This window comes from Eucalyptus grandis, chromosome 3 (assembly GCF_016545825.1).
Source record: "Eucalyptus grandis isolate ANBG69807.140 chromosome 3, ASM1654582v1, whole genome shotgun sequence".
Taxonomy (NCBI): domain Eukaryota; kingdom Viridiplantae; phylum Streptophyta; class Magnoliopsida; order Myrtales; family Myrtaceae; genus Eucalyptus; species Eucalyptus grandis.
The window spans coordinates 23,048,971-23,056,006 of record NC_052614.1 but is presented as its reverse complement, the minus strand read 5'-3'; positions in this window follow the sequence as shown (position 1 = coordinate 23,056,006).

The window sequence follows — 7,036 nt, the reverse complement described above, 5'->3', positions numbered from 1 at the left end:
TCTGATCGTCTTGGTAGTCTTCTAGCTGTTTGTGTATCCAATGTAGGAGTCCACGGCCCCTGACCGTCCGATCCTCCAAGCAAGAGGATAACATGTTGTATTGGGCGACACAGTTGGACCACCTTTTGTCGATAGACAAAGAAAGAACGCGAGAAATCAACCCCCTCATTGCTGCTCCTAAATTGTCATGCCTGCTCATCCAGATCATTGTCCAGTCGGATGAAAGGAGCCCAAAAATCGCATATAGCTCAAGTCCAATAGCTCCGACCAGCAAGATTAGACTGGTTCCCACGTTTGCAGAAGAGTAGCCAGACAAATCAATCAGGCAGAAGGCTGTTAAAGCAGCAGCAGTAGATGAAAAGCTGATCGATCGGAGAACGCCACCCCAGAAATGATGTACGATCGTGGCTTTGGTGAAGAGCACATCATACATGAATCCGAGTTCCATTTCAATCACTTTGAAAGCATTTTTGTAACTAATTCCTCGGAAGAATGATCTGCTCTGCCAGAGAGACTCGACCTGAGGATGAGATCAGCGAATAGGCGCTTGGAGATGAAGAAAAGTTCACAAGCAACGATCAATGCATCGCGCTCTTCATTTAAGTGGCTATTTAGAGGCTTCAAATGAAACACTCCTCCACCTACACCCCGGTACTCCTTGCTTCTTTCTGAAATAAGATACTCCATAAATTTCACAAGTTTAGGGCCAGGGTTAGGACGTGGAAGGAGTGATCTTCGGAATTGCTTACTGCTGGCTGATCTAAGAACCCAAGTCCTTTCGCCGTACTTGATCAACCCTGCAACCAATATCGGAATGGCCAAGAAATTGAGCTGAGTAGGCTTCATGGACCTGACAAAGATGTATATTGCCACTGCAACCTCGACAATTAGCCCGAGCAAGTGCCGAAGCCATAATTCATTATCTTCCGGTGAGTACACGGTAATTGTATCAGGGCCACCGAGGTGAAGGAGCAAAAATGGAGCCCAGAAGGCCATTATTACGTACTCAAGATCTACGAAAGAATCGCCGCATTTGCCTTGGCTACGTGAGAGGATGCCAAGGGAAATGATTGCTATGGAGTCCGCAGATAAATAGGCGAGCCATAAGACGAATGCAATTTTGTTACCAGCTGAGTACTTTCTTCTCTTGCCTAAACCAATGAGAATAATCTGTAAAATGAGACTTGTCAAAACGAGCAACTGCAGCTCCCATTTCTCCCAGAGTAAGATTAAGCTTTCAAAGAAGCTGTTAGATGCCATTCCCTCTGTGAAGACCAAAACCTTGACAGTTGAAGATTTGAGATCGGATATACGAAAAATCTTATGGATGTCATAATTAACCATACAAATCAAACCACAGATAAGGTCCTTACTCAACATAGACATTATACTTTTGGAAGTCAGAGCTGTAACTGAGGATTTCATGTGCCAAACTTTTGATGAGTAAATAGTTTTCAAAGAACGTATTAGAACACTGACCTTGATGGATAACATTAAGGCAGAATCAGATGACCTATCTGTAGAAACCCATTGAACTATCTGTCAGTCTTGATTCACTGGCTCACTGGCATTCGGTAGCCCTTTGCAATTTATGCCACTAAAGCATTAACAAGCCGAAACAAAGATTCTTCTGCAGCTTTTCATTTTCCTAATTGGAAGCAATAGCTGCATAAATTCCCCATTGGTAACTCATTCTTGTGGTTCACTGCTTCATCACTTCTTAACTGTAAAAGCTTTCCAACAAATCATTGGTAACATTAATAGTTGGCCCCCCTGCCCCTCCCCCCTCTCTCTTAGAAAAATCGATGAAAAGAAAAATATATCCTATTAGCATTTCTAAGAGCGCCTACTAAAGGGATGACAATCTTTATTATTATAGGAAGTTTCCCTTCATGGTAAGATGGACGGTTGTGATCTAAGATGACGACCCAAATGAAACACGATTACAGTTTCTTTTATCATGGGAAGAGCCCTTTCTTGACATGTCCAATGTTTCGGTATCAGTAGGGCAAGCGCAGAACTCATCTTCAACAGCTGACACTTAGACTGATAGCTGCAATGAACTCTATGTGAGAAGGGCGGCTGCAAAAAGAAAGAACAATTTTTATATTCGATTTAAAGTCAATGCAGTTAGTATAACAACTCAACTCATTTGACGTCACTGTAGATTATGATAAAATATAGAGTGAAGTTTATGATAAAAGTCCTAAAATTGTTATAATTGTGTCAATTCAGTCATAAACCCTTTATTTTTTTTATTTTTATTTTATCAATTTAGTCTTAAATTTTTTATATTTGTACCAATTCAGTCTAAAATAATGTAGGAGTTTGGATAATTGACCTGCCTTCATAATAAAGAGCCGGACTTCCCAAACTTTCGACTCCACTTTCAAGGATTGCTAGGGAAATATTATTACCAGTAACAATATCATAATGATGGTCGTGCTATCTAGTATTCTAAAGAGGCATACTAAGCATATTTAACAAAAAAAATTGGGATGGTACTGGCGTGAGATGATGACTTGAAGCAATTTACCAATGTGAAGTATCTATCATCATAACAGGTACATTAACTATGTAGCAAAAGGCGCTCAATGACCTAGTAATTTTGCACCATTTTTGTCCAGTGCCATGAGAAATACTTCCTTATTGGAAAAATTCAAGTGCTTAGAAAAACTTTATAAATAGAGCGACAGATTAAAAAAATGCATTTTGAGAAGACCAAATTAGATGAGAGGACGGAATTGACAAGTTAGAACTTTGAATAATTCAGCGAGTCTAGAAGCCGCCAGACTTAGAATTTTATAGGCGGCAGACAGAGAAAACACTCAAGTCATCATAGTTACCACCATTCTCTGTTAGACTTTTCCAAAATGGTAGCACAGGCACACGTGAAAGGGGCCACACACCGACAAAAGCATCTTGAATATCTAGTCCCCACTAGACTACCTAGTTATTATCATTTTATATCTTTTGACATTGGCTTTTGGACCTTCACTGACATTGTATCTTCTTTGTATCTCTGGTTTCTTTTCCCCTCTAAATTCGACATCATTAAGAATTTGAAGTCGTGTTTCCGTGTGAATTCGAATGTTAAATGGAAATTAAGGAAATCAAGTGAAATTACACTTGCAATCATGCTTCTATTTGGTAGATATCAACTAGTCTTATCAGATTACTTTGGTTTCTTTATGCCTTTTGTCTTTCTGTGGAAAATATTCAGTGGCTCGAATCATCCGCCTACATTTCGCCTACGTGGTGCACGTGAGCTTAAGTGGCTCCACTCAAGGGATGACATGTGCCGTTTGATGTGGAATAAAAAAATAGAACCTGAGATCACTTTTATCTCTTTCCCACTTGAAAAACCTTCTTCCTCTTTTCAATTTTCAAGGCTTTTCCCGTTTTACAGAAGAACGACAAAGTGAAACACGTCCTCTCCTTTCTCCAGCATGTCCCACCGCCTCTGCCTCCCCCAAAAGCCTCGCCGGTCACAGCTGCTGCTCAAATTTGCCTTTGGCACGTTGCCTCCCCCATGGGCCCTTGCCGGCTGCAGTTGCTAGGTCCCGAGCCCCTCCGGCTCTGGCTGATTCCGACACAGCCATCAAGCACAAGGTCTACGCTCGTGTTACCTGGGGAACCCTGGGTCCGCTGTGGCCGCACATCTGTCAAAAGAAAGATTGTTCTTTTCCCTGTGAGTTCGAATCCTGAATTTTTTTTTTCAATGTTTTTCTGGATTTATTATAGTCATTGAAGTTTTTATAATTCCTTCATGTTTGTGTGGTAATGAAGAAATCTCAATGGAATATTAAATCGGGAGGTTTCATTGGAGACGTCAAAGCTGAAGGACCAAGAGTTTCTAGGAGAAGCTAGTTGTGTGTGGTCTAGAGGCTTTAGCTTCTGTTAATTCATCTGAATTTAAAAGGCACATGTCCATTTTTCTTAAGACGTCTGATAGTAAGATCTTAAATAAGCCAATTTATATGTAACAATAACTGAAATCTAGAAGATATTTAAGAGGGGTAGAGTTTGACGATGCTCAATTATTTAGGATGTCAACATGCCATCTAATTCTAGAAGATATTTAAGAGGGGTAGAGTTTGACAATGCTCAATTATTTAGGATGTCAGCATGCCATCTAATTTTGGCTGGTGTGCATGATTCACTCTTTTCAGTTGACTATTTTTGCTCCGATTAATCATGCATAATGCACCTCTTTTTGAAAATTTTTGAGTTAATAGGGTTTTAACAAATGCTCCAATTCTTCGCACTTCAAATTTTTAGTATGAGATTCTCTTTAATTTCCGCTTTACATGCACACTAGATATTCTCTCTCTTACGTGTGAGTGTTAAACAGGGGCCAATCATTGCCAAAATCGATACATGACCTCCACTTTTAAGAGTCATCGAATACTTCTTTTTTATCCCCAGTGCTAGATATGGCACTTTCTCACCTCATTTGTGCACTCAATAAAGGAATGAATCAAAATGTACATACTAAAACCAAATTTTTGTACTGCACATTTTCAAGCCTTTTTTTTTGGATTTAGGGGAAGTAATCACACCAAGCACTCATATGATTCAAGCAAAATAAAATTCTTGTGAGGAGTACCAAATTAACTAACATAAGCGTCGCATCAGTCCACACGGTCCAATAATATAGGCTTGTAATCTATTACAATATAGCTAGAGTAACTGACAAATGATTTTATTTTATTATGTGGGAATCAAAGCTTAGAAAAAGAAGCATTAAGCTCTTTTAGGCTCTTTCCACGCATTCACATGGAAGAAAAAAGTCTTGGTCCACGGGATCCCACCACACTGCACCATAATTTGTCTTTGTCATATGGTCATCAAAAAACTATTGATCTGGACAAGTTGGTCAGAACCACAGCGATGAGTTCTGTCCTCATCATTTCTGAATATCCTCCATATTAATTTGCGTGGCCTGATGGTCCAATTACCAAAGAGAACTAAGAGAATACCCTTGAAGTCCAGAGGAAGTGCTTGTTCAGCTGGGCTTGCTCGGAAGGAGAGCGTTGAAGAAGTTAATTGCCTCGTCAAACAGAAGCAACTACCACAAAGATTTCATATATACTAAGCACGACTGGTTCGGCCTTTGGGGCTGGAGAAAAGATGAAGCTTTGTTTAAGTGCAGGGGGTTGTGCTTGAAGAGAAGAAACGCATCAGTAAGAACACCCTCCCGATCACAAGAAATCACCGAGATGCTCCTCTTTATTCTGATATACTGGTTTCATAACTCCAAGTTGAGACGTGAAGGTGATCCTCCTAATTGTACTATCTTTCAGGACTCGGACACAGCTTGGTCTACTCAAAGCTTAGTCTCGAACTCAAAACCCATTGCAGTGAATTCATCTCTGCGTTGCTCCTCCAGGTAAGCCCGGCCTTCATTCTCTAGTCTATTATAATTGATAGGATAAAAGACTTTTTTTTTTTACTCATTGCAGAACATCTCAACATCCTTTAGAACGTGCACATGACCTTTTTAATGATTATCATCACATATATTGCTTATTTTTCTATGTTCCTTTTATTCAAACCCGTCGCTAAAGATGACTGGTCCGGTTGGACATGGTGGAATTGCTTGCTGGCCCTCACTCCGGTACGGTTGGAAAACATTACCTTTGACCAGACACCGTAATGGTTGACTTTATAGTCAACCTTTTTTTCTTCCTTGAAAGGTGGGTTGGCGAAAATCTTTAATTAAGGGACCTCAACTTTAGTTCTTGTATCTGTGCATAAAAATTTCTTTACTGGATGAGCCCGCTCTTAGTTTATTAAAATTTCATCCTATGATCCCAAAGTAAATTACAAGTGTATATGTAAGTTATACTAATGGGGACTTGGACATCGTTGCTTTGAACCTGCTTCATCCTTTATACTTTCTTGTCCTCTTGACATATATAGATACATGTTTATTTGATGATGTTAATACAATTCATATGAACTCTAAATTTTATCTGAAGGGAATCTTTCTTGTCATAAATAAAGGAAATTAAGAAATTTATTTTTCCTTGTGAAATATCTTTTTTATTAAAAACATGGAGAGCAACACAGAGGTGGTTACACCACCGGTCGTGGTGGCTCAGACGGGTAGGCTTCAGTGATCCTTTGCGAGAGGTGAGGAGTTCGAAGCCCTTGCAACGCAAGGAGGTCGAAAGAGTTACTTGGTGACTTAAGAGTAACGCCGTGGTGGTGGGTCCTGCGTTAGCGTCACTAGGGGATTTACGGTGTGGCTGTCGGCTGCAAGCTGGTTCCTTCTGTCAAAAATAAAAAATAAAAAAAACACAGAGGTGGTTACTCGTTATGGCAACGCCACGCTTACCTCGACGGTGGCACGGGCAACACTGCCAAACACACCTCCTTCCCCTCTCTCAACTTATGGTTATTGTTTTTTTTCCTTCACTTTGATAAAAATCAGTTTTTTTTTAGTTCCTAATTATTAATTTATTCTTTTTACTTCTCAAAATTGAAGAATGATACCATGTAAACGTGGTTTGTCTCGTTAGTTGCCATGTAGGTTCACTTTCGATTAAAAGTACGTGTATTTTGTTGATATTTGAAGGGCTACTTTTATCCCTACGACATATATTGGTACGTCCTTATTTGATGAAAGGAATCTTTCTCGTCCTAAATAAAGAAAATTAAAAAAATTATTTTTCCTTGTGAAACTTTTTTATTAATTAAAAGCATGGAATGCCTTAACTTTTAAAGTCGACTATTCCACATGAATGCACATAAATCCCTGATTTGATGCATATCGGGACATATCAAGTACTTTATGAAAGGTTTTTGTAGGAAGAAAAATCAGAGAATTCGAGTTGATGGTTCCTAAAAGCTCAACAAAATCACAGCATAGTTTATTCGGATCAGATGCGGAAAAAGCCTTGATTTCATGAAACACTTAGAAAATGTATGCGGCACCAGCACCCGTTGGATCGGAAAAACTTTTCGTCAAGAGTGGAGTTAGAGCAGTACCGAGTCAAAATAACACAAATTGGTCTATGGCCAACCTTCA